A 16294-nucleotide genomic window follows, 5' to 3' on the forward strand; every position below is an offset into this window, starting at 1 on the left:
TTTCTATCTTTTTATTTTATTTTGTACCTATTTTTTTATTTTTTATCAGCTCAAGTAGCCGGCAACTCACACAGTGGTCTGGACGTGTCTTAGATGGTCCCCAATTAGTGTAATGACTCCCTGGTGGGTCCTGATTAATGTGGGGGGTCCCAATTAGCTCTAATTGCTAATTAATGGCGTCCAGGCAACTGTGTGACTTGCCGGCTTCTTGAGCTGATACACTACCCTATTGAAAAATACTTCAGAAAATCTCATAGAAACATGGCATTCCTTCAGAATTTCTTACAGAAGCGTCTTCGTCTCTCAGAATTTCGCACAAAGGATGCAGATTCGAATACCTATCATCACAGGCACACCAATGTGAAAATATCCTGTGGGATAATTCAGGGTCTGGCCTTGTGATTTCTATGAGAAAACAGCGTGATTCAGAAACAGCGTTTATTCCAACTGCCAGCAAGTTCGTTAGTCTGCTTTGAAACGTTGAAGCGCATGGACGCAGCTACGCATCTCATGCAAATATCGCCAGGAATTCAGGATTTTCGTCGCTTCTGAGGTATATAGCACGTGTGTGTGTGTGGTATATAATCGTCCGTACTACGCATTCTCATTCTTTATGCGTCTTTACCCCTGTTCGCACGTATTCTGAGGAATGGAAGGTAGAATGCAGTGAGATGGTTATAGTAACTGTGCTTTGGGCAAACGGTATGTTACATATTTCTATGCCTATCTCTCACGCACACACATGTTGTTTTAACCGTGCTTTTTAAAATGCTGTTCCTTCTAGGTTAAACTCGGAAGAAGCGGCAGCGAACGGAAATTAATTGGATTCGTACGTGGTCGTAACCCATTCTCGTCTCGAGAAAGTTGGATGATGGTTTTACGGAAGAAAGCCTACGCGTTCCCAATGTGCGAAACAAAAAGTTGTCATAATCACATGAAGAAATTTCTTGGTCGTCGCATTGGACATTTCAAGTACGTGTACAATGCGTTGGGTCATGCCTTTCTGAACTTATTGGCTGGGCCACAAATGTTCTGCAACATTCCTTACAGTGACTGCATGCGACTTACTCTCAATACTTCTCAGCAAGTAAGTATGAGATCCTTCAATTATCATACGTGGCAGTGCAGCTTTCTTAGGATGTTTCTTGCAGGGTGGCCCATTACACTTTCTCACAGGCTTTCTTGCGGGTCTCGAGGCCTGTAAGAAATCCTGTGAAAAAGCCTCACAGGCCACCCTGTAAGAAGCCCTGTAAGAAAGCTGCATTGCCCCTGCCTGTAAGAAATCCTCCCTGGAATCCTACAGGATCCCTGTGCGAAACTCTGAGAGAAATTTTGTAAGATTTAGTCTCATAACCTCATAGAAATTCCTTCAGCAGTCTGAGAGATTCTTTTGTAAGATTTTCTGAAGTATTTTTCAATAGGGTACTACTGATAACATACCGTTTGTCTCGCAATATGTGTATATAAATATGATAAGGGCACAGTGCATGGCTTATACCCTGCTGAATATATATCCATACCTGGCTGCGACATTGCATATCAATGCAGGTTACAATACACATATTCACATTTGGCCGTTATGAGACATCTTCGGCCGTAATGAGGCTGCCTTCGGCCGTATTGAGACTTTGGCCGTAATGAGACACTTGGGGATTAAAGGATTATCGGCCGTATTGAGACATCGGCCGTAATGAGATACAATCGTTTCTGTGCCCACCAAGTGAGTTAAAAATCCGACGTGATACTAATATAGTAGCAGTTTTGGAGGCTGTTCACTATTAAATGGGTATTTATTAGAATTCGGGGGATGTGGCCCTAATGTTGAGGAATCTGTGGCTGCGCTCGCTTTCACGTGACTCAACCCGTTAAGTCAGCAACAACACGTTATACTTTAGATGTGGGAGCCTTGTTTCTTGCCCCTTTACCATTAAGGGGTACTTCGGTTACCTTTATCATAATTATTTTATTGTACTATAAAGTTTGTTGCATGCGAATGGCGTTGTAGAAACAGTAATTAAGTCTGTCAAAGAAAGATACAGGCAAGAGAGGTATCAGCCATGCACAAGTCGGCTATCCTCACAAAGGAAAAAAAAATCATACGCCGTTAAGTGAAGAAGCCATCCTCACCCATTGGTATTTTGCAGACTGGCTACTCTTTGTGCCTGACTTTCCTTTCGGAAACGTCATATCTGGGTAAGCCTCCGCTATAGCTTCACCGAGGGCGTTGTACTGCCACCTTCTTGATGCACTTGTTCCCGTGGTAATCAGACCATTGACACTATAGAAGAACATATTACGTTATACACCGGTAATATTCTCGAAACCAGAACATAAAAATTCAGCCGCGACTTACTCCAGGTACCGTATGATTTCGTCTTGCAGTAGGCGTCTTAGTTTTATTTCCCTTTTTACATCCATACGGTGTCCCTGAAGCAATGGTCGGTACACTGGGCTAAGCTCTGGTAGTCCCGCAGTCCACTTCAATTTCGGAACCTGCAGGGAGAACACACTAAGTTCCGAAAAAAAAGGGGAAAAAAACTCCCTGTTTGAAGAAGTAGGGCGCTGGCACAACAAGCTACAGATGTAGAGACAGTGACAGTATTTTTTCTATCGCGCTCTTATGGCCCTACCAGTCGAACACGCAAGGCACGAGGGTACATATTTTTACCAGGCACCCTTCCCTTTCTCGCACATGCCGTCTTTCCTCAACGGGGGAAGAACCCTATACGAAAGACGTACGGTGCAGACAGCACTCGAAAATTCGTGTCTCGAGGAGTATCCGACGTCCCGAATCATGCACTCGCCTAATCTATAATTATTAATTAAAGATTGCCTAATTGAGCATGTCTTGGTAAGTTTGAGCAGGGAGAAAATGTTTAGGTTCAAGACGTTTACGAAGATGAGCAGTCACTGTTGGCGGCTTATCTCACAAGTTCACAATTCCAAAAGGAAGATGATGTGATCTGAAGCGAAAAATAGAAAATGGATGCGAATAATGCAGATAACTGGTCAACACGAAATGTCAACCTCTTTCTCTTTTTATTTCTTTTCTTTTTCTTCTCGGGGAATTTTAGCCAAAACAAGTTACATCACGTCAATGCAATATGTGTCTGTGGTTACTTCGTACGATTTGCGTAATACTTCACCTTCCGGCCTAAACTTTGTCTTATGTCATAGTCATACATTTGATTTTTTCCACAGGCAAAATAAATGATCAGGGATTGAGTGTAATTGTTTTATTCAAATATTATCCGTCGCTCTAAACACAAATGCAAGTATCAGTGTAGGTATGAGACTACGCATCAGAACATATAAATCGACAGAGGCTGCTGTGCCATCACTGCTCAAAAACATGGATGCATTTTGGAATGCACAAAATGCGATGTGTCATCTTATAATAAATGACACTCCATGGCAAAAGGAAATCGCACTCAACAAGCACAAAGTAGTGCGGGCTTAGTCCCACAGCGTAGCAATTTGCGTCCCTTTCATACTCTACATGTAGCAGTAATACGCAATCAAAGTAGCTCACATTTTCATGAACAACAATATGTTTTACCTTTACAAAACGTAATGGGTCACATGCCTTTCCGGCTATCAGTATACTGCCTGGTTTACCCAACACATTCTGCACCATGGCAGACGACATAGCAAATGCTGTGGCACCTACGTACTCAGCTCTCAGTCCCGCACTTCTATACGCCTCAGTCAAAGTCACGTTCTCAATACATCTCGGCTTATGGCGGGCTTGAAAGTATTCGAAATGATTAGGGTCATCGCTGGTCTTCCACAACATGAACGAAGACTGCAGCTGCATGAACTCAGAAACGGAGCGCAGAATGTTCCGGAAGTACTTTTTTTTCGATTTGGCCACCGCGTTCTTTCCTTCGAACCGCATCACCCAATGATGCCTTGAGGGCCCATGTGCAGCTTTGGAAAAAATGACCCGGGATAGCAGGAGACAAACAGCCGTTGGTGCTCTGCAATGATCACTTCAAGCTGTGCTAGCGAGTCTATCGTCAACACGGGTGACAAAATGACTTGCGTCAATTTAACGAGCTTTAAGAAGCAGATTGCTGCAGGAGCGTCACTGGGTATTGAACCTCTTAGCATTAAAGGAAGGTGCAAAGCCAGAACCCAAGCAGCACTAGCCGAACTTACAACGCCAAGATCCTGACCAAAGGACCGAGGATAGTCACTGCGACTCACATCTGAATGAAACTGGAAGGATCCTATCAAATAATTCAGATGTTCTCTACTAAACCAGCGTTTCTCTTGAATGACTAGTTTTAGGAAGAGCTTAATCTCTTTAAGAATAATTCCCTCTAGTAAAATATGCATGGGGTCGAGCATCACGTCTTTCGCAACGGAGAAATTTAGAAGATCAGTGAACAGCGATTCTGTTTTTATGCCAGTCTTGGAGGACAACCTCTTTCGTTCCGGTAGAGACGGTGCTGCGTTTATTTCTTGGACGTGACCTGCAATCTGCTGATCAGTCCTCAAGGTACATGCGGCATGAAAATAGAGTGAAGGAAACGAGCTTTGCTCTTCGTAACAGATAGAACACGGGCGCCTCACAGAGGGACTAAAACATTCTTGGAAGCCCAATACGTTGTGACAAGTCAAGGTGTCACCCGCAAATGCCACCAAGTAACCGTGGAAAGTCTCCCTACCGTTTCTCGTAGTGAATTCTATGCCGGTTGTAGATAGTGTATCAATGGTGCTGAAAGCTTCTACCAGAAGCTTGTTTTTTTTTTATGCAACGCTTTTCAGCACATTTGTGCAACCAACAGCGAGAAGGAAGATGTTACGGACGTTCGAGCGATACTGTACTCGTACGTTCAAAAAAGAAACATCGAAAATCGTCAGCTTGCCTTTACGCCCTCTCTTCATTCCTAATGCATTAGCAAGCTCTATGTCATCGCAGTAGATCAGCATACGAATAATGTTTTTCTGAGAGGGTGACCCTGTGCCATGAGGCATTGCGCGGAGACCATCCTGAAAATCTGAAAGTATCCCCTCCTCCCACAAGAGGGTTTCAGTTACAAACGACTCGTAAAAGTCAGGATGCAACATTAAATGCGACAAGAGTCAGAGAAGAGGAACAGCGTAGGCCTCCTTGCCATCTCCTATGATAACTTTCACCGGTTCTACGTAAAGGCCGCTGGCACTGTAACGTTTCAAGCGAGGGGAATTGTTCTCGAACTGACTCAAGTCGCTTTCAATACCTTGGCTCTGGAGCATGGCACGTACTGACTGGACAACCGAATCAATTGCAGTTTTAGTTACCCTATGGCTTCCTTCTAGTTCACGGCACAGTTGCTCCATTTGTGCGTTGAGCGTCACATCAGTGGGGTTGAGCGTGTGCTCTGCAGATGGCTCAGAAATAACAGGGGCTCCAGATGAAGGGCGCGACAACGACGACATAGTTGGCGCGCCCCTGCGAGATTCTATATCACGACATTCACGACAATGTGTTCGGTAAGCGCTTAGGTACGAAAATACGACGTGGCATTGGGTACACCTGTAACACTTGTCATTCGGATGGTGCAGCTGCATATGTTCAGCGAACGCGGAAAAAGTTTTCGTGCCGAAACGGCACTCCCAACAATAGTTAAATCCTGGGTAGTTTCATTTTAAATCGAACAACGTGTGAAAGTCCTATTTTTTAATTCGCCCAGAAAAAATATATGTTAGAGGACAGCTCAAACGACGCAAATTGCGCCACGTGCGACGCTCGTGCGTGTAGTAGTTTCCGCGTAGGAGAGGGGGAAAGTCTGATGCTGCTTGAGCACGCTTTCTTCTGGACCGACTTTGACGGGATCTAGCACCGCTAAGTTTATGTCTACGAACTGGAGGTTTTTTGTGATTATAGGCTGCACCATAGACAATGCCGACAGTGACCTACAAAACTCTGAGAGCCACAGATTTTCTGTTAAAAAATGCCAAACTTGGCGTAAACGTTCAAAAAGGCCAAACTTTGTTACCAATTTGCTTCATGACGGAACCTCTCAGAACATCGAGCTTAGTGCCATTCGATAGGATATTGAAAGACCTTTTGTGCTGTATAAAATTCATTTTCTCAGCCCAGTTGTTTCTGTGTTATTAGCTTGAGAATCACACATGGTAGGCGAAAATTGCCAATGTTGCATCTCAGTTTTCTCAAAAATGCCATCTTCGATTTCCTTGATTATTTTTCAAAAGGTGGCGTCATGTCTCTACTTTAGACGCCAAGTGAGACAATCTTTTATTTTTGCCTGAGAGACGCGCAGCGATTTTTTTTTGTCAGGCAAGGTGCACGAGGCTGCGGCCTTGCGCGCCCCACCCACGAGCACGAGACCTTCAACCTCTTCTTTGCTACAAGTGTCCCGCTGACGAAGAAATCAATGACCACACTGCCTGAGGTTGTTGTAGTGTCTCCAGAGCATCACTTTACGTTTACCCAATGGTCTCTCAGTTCCGTGAGGCTCATTCAAACCGTGGGAGAGTACATGAGTTGCCTGTGCGCCCTTGACGAGAAGCCCCAGTTCGACGAACATGCCGACAAAGCAGTGAGAAGAAACGAAGCGCTTCGTAGAGATCTTTATCCACTGGTAACATCTTAGCTTTTGTTTCAGGTTGCCGCCAGTCCCCCAGGAAGTGTGAAAGTCACATCCTTTTCATTGGTAAAAGAACGAAAAACGGAAGTTTCGAAGAACGTAAAATGTGCCCATTGCGAGACCCCTGCAGGTGGTGGCTGCCACCATTGGATTAGCATCATCCGATAGCTTTACACATGTCCTTTCACATGATATAAAGTGAATTGGTTCAAGCGCATGGATGCCAGAAGGACTACTGAAGACCACACCGAGGGTTTAAGGTACCTACGGCTACCGGAAATGAGGGATTTTAGTTGTGCGTTGTTCTGTCGGAAATTTTGATTCCCACGGTGACACTGACACATCTCGGTGAGGGCGAACGTGTTATACTTTAGAGCAGCAACTGTCATCACAGCGGTCTTACGGGTTTTGTACGACTCGTCGTGGTTCCGAAATAACGCTACGGAGCATAAAACTAATTAAAGAGAGCATGCACACCTTCGGAACTATCACTAAGAGGCGACTGCAACCACGCGACCACAAGTTTGTATTCTCAGATGTTGTAACTTTCTGTCCCCTGTGGCCGTAGTTCTGCCTTCTTAATATTAACTCGCACAACAGCCTCATAGCGTGCGTATGTGCATTGCATCAAGCACATGTGCGGGAGAATAGTGAATATGCGCACGTGCGTATACGCACACGACTCCCATGAAAGTGCGTAATGGCAAGTTCAAGTCGCTCACGAAAGTATTGCCCAGCGTCTCCAAAGGAAAAAATAAACATACGTACCATAAGTGCAAAATAAGTACATAATGCAACATCTGGGCATTAAATTACAAAGCGAAGACTACGAAGCAAAACGCGCTCGTAAACATACGAAGAGCGCCTTTGTGTGGAAAAATCGCTCCGCGGAAAGGTAGACCTACGTCTCAATCAAAAAGAGAAAAGGTACTTTACCAGCAGCGCAAAGGACCGGCATAATTCTGCCCCTGTGGAATAAATCGTGAAAGATATTCCGGCTTTTTAGACATAATTAAGATCGAACATGCAAAATTTTCGCGTACCACTCGTGGTTTTGCGATACTAGGCGGACAAAGAATGCGCTTGAACCCAGTCACTTTATATCATGTGAAAGGTCATGTCTAAAGCTATCGGATGATGCTAATCCAATGGTGGCAGCCACCACCTGCAGGGGTCTCGCAATGGGCACATTTTACGTTTTTCGAAACTTTCGGTTTTCGTTCTTTTACCAATGAATGTGGATGTGCCTTTCACACTGCCTGGGGGACTGGCGGCAACGTGAAATAAAAGCTAAGATGTTACCAGTGGATAAAGATCTCTACGAGGCGCTTCGTTTCTTCTCACTGCTTCGTCGGTATGTTCGTCGAACCGGGGCTTCTGGTCAAGGGCGCACAGGCAACTCATGTACTCTCCCACGGTTTGAATGAGCCTGACGGAACTGAGAGACCATTGGGTAAACGTAAAGTGATGCTCTGGGGACACTACAACAAGCTCAGGCACTGTGGTCATTGATTTCTTCGTCAGCGGGACACTTGTAGCAAAGAAGAGGTTGAAGGTCTCGTGCTCGTGGGTGGGGCAGCCTCGTGCACCTTGCCTGACAAAAAAAATCGCTGCGCGTCTCTCAGGCAAAAATAAAAGATTGTCTCACTTGGCGTCTAAAGTAGAGACATGACGCCACCTTTTGAAAAATAATCAAGGAAATCGAAGATGGCATTTTTGAGAAAACTGAGATGCAACATTGGCAATTTTCGCCTACCATGTGTGATTCCCAAGCTAATAACGCAGAAACAACTGGGCTGAGAAAATGAATTTTATACAGCACAAAAGGTCTTTCAATGTCCTATCGAATGGCACTAAGCTCGATGTTCTCAGACGTTCCGTCATGAAGAAAATTGGTAACAAAGTTTGGGCTTTTTGAACGTTTACGCCAAGTTTGGCATTTTTTAACAGAAAATCTGTGGCTCTCAGAGTTCTGTGGGTGGCTGTCGATAGTGTCTATTGTGCAGCCTATAATCACAAAAAACCTCCAGTTCGTAGACATAAACTTAGCGGTGCTAGATCCCGTCAAAGTCGGTCCAGAAGAAAGCGCGCCCAAGCAGCCTCCGGCTTTCCCCCTCTCCTACGCGGAAACTACTACACGCACGAGCATCGCACTTTGCGCGATTTGCGTCGTTTGAACTGTCCTCTAACATATATTTTTTCTGGGCGAATTAAAAAATACGACTTTCATACGTTGTTCGATTTAAAATGAAACTACCCTCCTACCATGTCTGATGTAACATCAGGAGCTTGGACGTATTGCAATCTGTTGTGCTGGGGCACACTGACCTCCTCAGGGGCAAGCGCCGCGTTCGTAGCTGAAGGTGATGGTATACATAGCAGAGGCATCCCCTCTGAGGCACCTCGCTCCCTCCCATAGAACGCAAAATCTGAAAAGCAACAAGATGGTTACTTAGCAGCACTAATACCCGACGGATTGCAAGTGTTCTGCACAGCTCTATACCCCCTTCTGGGCTCCAACATTTGCGGCTTATGACGCAGTAATTGCAATTTTCAGATGACTAACTTACTGTAGGGGCTATCTGAAGGCCCTCCTTGCGGTACTGGCTCGTGCAGTTCCGACGAGACAGGAGCTGATGCCCCCGTAGCTGAAACGGATGGCGTACTTCGCAAGGGCAGTACCTCCGAGGCCTTTCGCTTCTTTCCATAGAACGCAAAATCTGAAAAGCAACAAGATGGTTACTTAACAGCTAAAATACCTGACGAATTTAAAGTGTTCTGCACAGCCCTATATCCCCTATTGGGCTCCAATATTTGCCATCAGTTTTGTGGCTTTTGACGCAGTTGTTGCTATTTTCAGAACGCTTCTAGATTGCTACAACCCTCAACACAATCACATACACACTCTGGCAAGCTACCGTTCAGTACGCTCACCCCACACATGCACGTTGTGGGAAACGGCATGTACGTAGTTGTAGCCGAAATGACCAACGTTAAAGAGGAACTTACCACGGGCAGGTACACCCTCCCGGGGTTCCATGTCCCTTAGCCGGACAACTGTTCACCGTGCGAAGACGTCTGGTCCTGACCACAAATAACATTCACACGCGAACGCGGCCGTATTTATAACGCTTGTTTCTTCTGTAGGTATCAAAGGTTCGATTGACTAGATATGAGTCAAGATAAACAAAACATAACAAACTGACCCGCCTGACCTGATGAAACCACTGGTAGGTGTGGCTCATCTTGTCGTCGACAGCTTATCAGTTCCGGAATGTTCTTTTTCTTTTAGTTTTCATGTTGGCCAAAACAAAATGCAGCAACGAGTTGGAGACTTATCGGAGGTGCGAAATAGCGCAACTAAAGGTGGAAGGTGGAAGACCGAGCGGAATCCGCTTGGGGGGAGGATAGCTGCGTCCATGGGCCAACTTCAGGGGAACTGTGCCGGCATACGCCTATTACACATCTGAGGGAAACCGCGGACCGAACCGCGGACCTCCCAGTCTCCAAGCGCACGCGTTACTGCACGACACTCCCCAGGTGAAAAAATTCCCTAAGTGGATCCGCTTGCAAGTCGGTTATGGAACCAGGAATTGATTGCTAGCTTGGAATGTATTTCCAGCTAGGAATGAATTCCAGCTAGGAATTGCTTTCCAGCTGGAAACACGTTTCCATTTTCAAATGGATCCACTTGCAAGGCGGTTATGGAACCAGGAATCGATTCCGAGCTAGGAATCGATTCCGAGGTTCCTTCGGAACCCACTTGCAAGTAGTTTATTGAAGCCGAGCCAGGTTTCAGCATCAGTTTCTATTCTGAACTGCTGTTGCGGCTCTGCAGGAGAGCCAGCCGGTGCTGCTAGCCTGGAATATGTACAGAAGCCAGGAAGGAAGATGTGATATTTCCTCCTCTTTCTTTCCACAAAGCTGCTGCCAGTATGTGGCCTGTTCATTAGCCTTCTTTACTTCAGCAGCTGACACAATACATTCAGAGTCCGAAACGTCTGACTCGGAGAAGTCTTCGCTGTCGTGGTGTCTTTTTCTTCCCACCTAGATGCAAAATGAACAAACGTATATATACCGTGAGCATATAAAATATGGACGAATTTACATCAGTTCTTGGTGCCCCATGGGCTTCGGCGGCGTTCTTTTTTGCATTCTGTAGACTGCACTGAACCGATTTTTTGGCATCTCAAAGAAATACATGTCACGAATTGGTACTAATAGACATCAATGCTACTTCACCTGAAGATGACTTAGACTCACCAACTGTCAGCAATCCTGTCCATCCCAAAGCTGCAACACAAGACAGAAACAATGAGTGAATAGGACTGCTGCTTTTTCACTTGTCGTCCGTGTCCTCTGTTACTGCTTCGAGATGAATAGTCAACTCCAAGTTCCCCACATTCCTACTTTAGTATCTACGATCCTATTTTGTGCACTTCACAACATTATACCCGCCTGATAGCCAGTAAAAAGTGCTTCTGTCCATACCCAATTGTGAGTGAACTGGGAATTCTGTGGGAACTGTGTAGCAGCTTTGCTGATTTTTGCCAGGCCCCCAGTATTCATGTATTTCTGCATGAGTATAAATAAAGACAACAACAACAATAATAATAACAATTCAGTTTCATTGAAAAAACCCGTAGAAAAACATGTTGCAAAAGTACACCTAATGCCATGCATAAAATTGTAAATGTTTTGCTGCAACACTCACGCAGCGTTTCTCACTTCAGTCGCGCTGGCCCTTATTCCGCACGATTCATAGTATCTTGCAAGCGTCCTCCATTTTTATGAGGAACTGCCAGCTAAAAGACACATAACAAAGTCAGTTACAAGCATGCGCTGGGGCTCTTGGAGTTCCCCCACTAGCTAGAGTGCACTTGCGCTATTTTAAATAACAGTATAAATATAACAGTGAGTAGATCTACACATTCAGATAAACGTGCATAAATATCAAATCATAAACTACTCACCATCGTAATTGCAGTCACATGCGTCGCTCGTAGTTTTTCGTGGTTTAGCTGGTGCAGAATTTGTAGAGACAAAGAAACTATGCAAAATGCAGCACTTGACTGTAGAGATTCAAAGACATTCACGTTTTTTGCCCGTCTTGAAGAGTTGAAAGACGGGAACTGCTACCACCCATCTACCGCTCGCGACATTTCAAAACACGTACTGATGCAGATGGCGCTCAGTCTGCTCCACTTGTCGACAACGAGGCCGTTAAAGTTTCGGTTTCAAACTAAAGTGAAAATTACGCCAAAGTTCGATTTCGGTACTCTGCGAGAATGTTTCTGGTATATTTACCGACAAAAAGTAACTCGGGCGAATTGCGGTAGGGCCATAAACAATTGATATATTATAGAATGTAAATGGAGATTATCATTTATGTTGCAAAAACGCCCGATGGACCCGGTGCACGTATCTGCTGTATGCACCTGAAAGGAATGCAGAGCGTTTTCAATTCACCCCGATGAAGGTTTGCAAATATTTCTACGGCAGGTGTCAAAATTACAGTGGACCAGCAGGGATAAGTTCACTTGCCAGCGAAGTGGAATACAACATCCACTTCGCACTCTAGAACTAGATGGCAGGCACACCCAGTTAAACTGGAGCATGGGTTAAACCAGTTGGAAACCACTTGGCAGTCAAGTGGAACCAGATGGAAGCACATCCAGTTCAACTGGAGCCTGAATGATACCAGTTGGAAACCATTTGGCAGTCAAGTGGAACCAGATGGCAGGCAGATCCAGTTCAACTGGAGACTGGGTAAAGCCAGTTGGAAACCACTTGGCAATCAAGTGGAACCACTTCACTCTAAACCGGAAACAATTTGTTCCACTTTAAACCACTTTGGCATGCAAATGGATCCACTTCAGATTCCAGTTCAGATTTTCGCCTGGGTCCTACACACGATACACGAAACGACACTCCTCCTCCCTCCTCCCTCGGCATTTCACAGTCGACACATTCGCTCCAATGGCGAACGACAGGCGGGGCGAAGTGGGGGATAAGAACGACCTTGAAATTAAGCCTTATACCCCTGTCACACGGGGATTTCGATCCTTCTCGAATCCGAGCTTCCCGAGCACGCTCTAGTTTTGACGCTGCTACACGGCCACGTTCAATGTGCATTGAATGGTTGACCTGTGGCGCGAGAGGCGGCGCAACCGTCGCCGTCTGAGTACGTATCCGACACGGAGGAGAAGTAAGGAGACCGAACTCTGCCGCGCCGCCGTTGAAAAAGTGTGGCTCGATTCCTCGAGTCTAATTGTGGCCGCGGCGCTCGCGTTCCGTCAGGTACTTGCTCCTCTGAAATGACGTGCTTGTAATGCGCTGTGTCAGACTTACTAGTGTGTCCAGTGCAAGCAGGAAAAAATATTTTGATAAAGAAACACGATTGTCGTGTATCAAGCAACGGTCTCTCTTTGCATTTTTCGCCTGGAGTCCTTGTTGGTGCAAAGCGGGAGGCTTTCATTTTACAATGTGGGGAAGCCGCCGTCAAGGGGGATCCGCGTTTGCTCGAAGGCTTGAATGGGTAAATAAGCGTAGTGCTCTCGCAGTTAAGAAGCTGTTAAGAATCGCGGAAGTGCGTTTTGTTTTATTTGAGATAAAAAGACACCCGAAGGAGCACAAAGATTGTTGTTTGACATCGTACAGGATGATAGTATAAGTTGCATGACTGGCAAGGCACGACTGCGGGATCTATACATTGTTAACGGTGTGCACTGATTATTATTACTTCCCACGAACATCTCGCAGCGTGAGTAAATGATGTAATTGAGCACATTTGGATTCCAGCTGTTGCAGGACAGCGTCGTAGCGCGCGCTTCTACCACCCGCTTCGCGTGCACAACGTTTTGGGAAACGGGAACTTTTTGTCGTAATTGTGAAGCATCCGCTAGGGTACAGAGGATAGAGTTACATTTCACATGACACCACACATGAATTTAATGCCAAGGTGCCAGAACGCACTTTCTGTCACAGGTCTGCAAACGCGCGCGGTATAGGACACGTATAAGGAAGAGATCCCGAAGACGATTGTGTCCGGTTGGGGTGTGAAGCCCATATCTACTGGATTTGGGTCTTTTTTAGCTTGGGTACAATACCTGGTGTAGCGTGTTGAGCAGCATGCTTGTGCTGAAGTAAATTGAAACTCCAAGGCATGGAACTGAACATCAAAAGTCAGTGTTATTCAAGGTGTCAGTGTTGGACAACACACATTACAGACTACATACAGACTTTCTTTTCTGTTCCCAAAATCGTAGCATAGCGTGTCACTAAAACGTCGCCATACACGAAGTTTCTTAATTGCTTCACACGTACGCATAAAACTTTCCTAGTCCCAGCTTATGCGGCGACACCACATAGAAATTCCCACATATTCCGAAAAGATCGCGTCCGGAAACTTTACAGATCTTCAAACACATCATTCCCTCCACGCCATTTAAATGTGGCTTTTCCGCACAACCTTTGCTTCCTTTGGAGTAGGTCCCACCTATGACACGAAAACGAGGCAACAAAAATTGCAAAACAAGATTGGAGCTGACCAGAAAACATTAACTCATTATTGGAGAAATCGTTGTTAATTTTTATTACACAAATACTCGTTTTTAACGCTTCTTAGTAGAGTATTCGAGGACAAACAGCGCATTGCCTTGCAGGAGATTTCGCGGAGCTAGTACCGGAGGGAACGCGAGCGCAGCGCCGCGGCCAACAATAGACTCGAGGATTTGGGACGTCATTCTCCAGCCGAGTTCGGTCTCCTTACTTCTCCTCCGTGGTATCCGATTAGCTGTTCCGGCTGTTGTCGCGCGGTGTCGAGAATATAGGCAAATGAATAAACGGAACTCATTAATTTCGCGTTTCCTATATAACAGCGATATTAGTGGTAATTTGTCGTATACCGATGTAAGCATCATTTGTAGCTTCGCGCGCATGTCCGTCTTAAGTTATGACAGTTCACCGGGAGTCGAGGATGCAAATGGCGTCCGTCGAGCCGTCTTGAAATTCTCAATCCTGTTATGGGAACTGCCTTGAGTCAAGCAGGATCAAAGTTCGATCCTGCTTGGAAGCGGCCGTGTAGCACCATCCAATCTGCATTGGGTTCAAGCAGGTTCGGTCGAGCAGGATCGAAAATGCCCGTGTGACAGGGGTATTACTTGCGAGTACGGGCATGTCGTCATGTTTCTCATCTAGGCATTTCGCAAAACATCCCTAGCCACATGTCCTGTTCTCAATTACGGCAGAGTCAAATTTGTAAAAAAATTACAAAAGACGAAGTGGCGTTCCCACTGAAAAGTGACAACTTTTGCTTGCAAAAAACTTTTTTTTTTAACGGTACGGATGGGTCTCGGAGCCCTTGTACCGTTTGAATTTCGCAGTGGTCGCGGACTGTACCTGCTGGTTGAGGACTGCACCTCATGTGTACCGCCTGGCCCAGGTGCGGGTCCTCTTTCATGCGGTACATATCTGGTGTCGGATTTAGAGTGTATGCTTAAAACTACTGTCCTCGCGTCCGTTTGGTCGTTGCTTCCGGCGGATTTCCCGAATCACCCGAAGGATGATTCGACTGGGTCCGATGACATTTTTCTGGTTAGAACGAACCCAAACAGCTCCTCGACCAGTCGATATCTCACGCACTTTGCATTCGGCACCGTAGTCAGCAGAGGTTCTTAATATGTTTCCTGGCTCAAGAAGTGTTTTTACTGCTCTATTCTTCATGGTGTCCAAAAACTAAGTGAAGTCTTTCTCCACCTAATCGAGGCGGCCATCCCTGGCATGTCGGTATTCCTTGAGGTCGGGGTCGTCCTGATGGATATGTTGTGTGCAGCTGCTCACATCCATGAGTAGGAACCAGCGGTGCATGGTTTTCGTAAAACGTATGGTGGGCACCGTGTCAGCATAACTAACATCGCAGGTATGCCCAGCTTGCTCAAGGAGGCACTTGAGGGGCTGCGGTCACAGGAATGAACAGTAGTTGGGTAGCCCGTTTCACGTTCTTTTCTCTTTTTCTTTTTCTTTTTTTTTTTTTCAGGTTTGTCGGGAAAACGTGTTTCCACGTTAAAAAACCAACTGGCCTTACAGCGCTGCTTTGCTGCGCTTTGAATAGTTTCTTCACGTGAGAGGAAGAAATCTGACCCTCCTTGCTGAGGTCACGCGCCAAAAATTGCGAAAGGACGTTTTTTGCGAGATGACATTGGTCAAACGTCAAGAAAAGTTTTCTTGACGGATCATCTGGGTGATGGATGTGTGAGACAAGTCACCACCACACAGCGGTAAGTTACCACCGCACAGCATTTAAGTACAGCGTGGGTGCTCTAAAAGATCAGTCACATTTTCGTGCGTGACCTGATACTTCCTTGACCGATACCTCGATGACGCACAGACTTCCGTTGCCTCAGAGTAAAGAATGTATGCCAGAGAAACCTACGAAAAAAATTGCGGTTACTGTGTACACTGTACGGTTACGCTGTGTAACAAAATAAGCAGGACCACGCAAACTTCCGCCTCCCCCCCCCTTTTTTTTTTTTCAATCATCATCCGTCTCCATCCATCGGTATAGCGCATAGGAAATGCACGAACACAAAAGTTTGCGTGGTCGTATTAATTTTTTTACGCAGTGCATGGCAACCACGATTTTTTCGTACGTTTCTCCTGCACAAATTATTTACTGTGTGGTAGCGGAAGCTCGT

The 16294-nt window shown here is 45.6% G+C and overlaps 1 long non-coding RNA gene across 1 annotated transcript; it reads right to left on the reverse strand.

Moving 5' to 3' along the window:
- Positions 1-10537: 10537 nt before the first annotated feature.
- LOC135372057 (uncharacterized) lies at positions 10538-11641 on the reverse strand. The gene is made up of 6 exons (XR_010415807.1): positions 11573-11641; positions 11314-11404; positions 11091-11174; positions 10863-10892; positions 10708-10787; positions 10538-10646 (listed from the first exon to the last, which is right to left on the reverse strand). It is a non-coding gene; the product is annotated as an uncharacterized LOC135372057 (long non-coding RNA).
- Positions 11642-16294: the final 4653 nt, after the last annotated feature.

Source organism: Ornithodoros turicata, unplaced genomic scaffold (assembly GCF_037126465.1).
Source record: "Ornithodoros turicata isolate Travis unplaced genomic scaffold, ASM3712646v1 Chromosome13, whole genome shotgun sequence".
In the NCBI taxonomy this organism is placed as follows: domain Eukaryota; kingdom Metazoa; phylum Arthropoda; class Arachnida; order Ixodida; family Argasidae; genus Ornithodoros; species Ornithodoros turicata.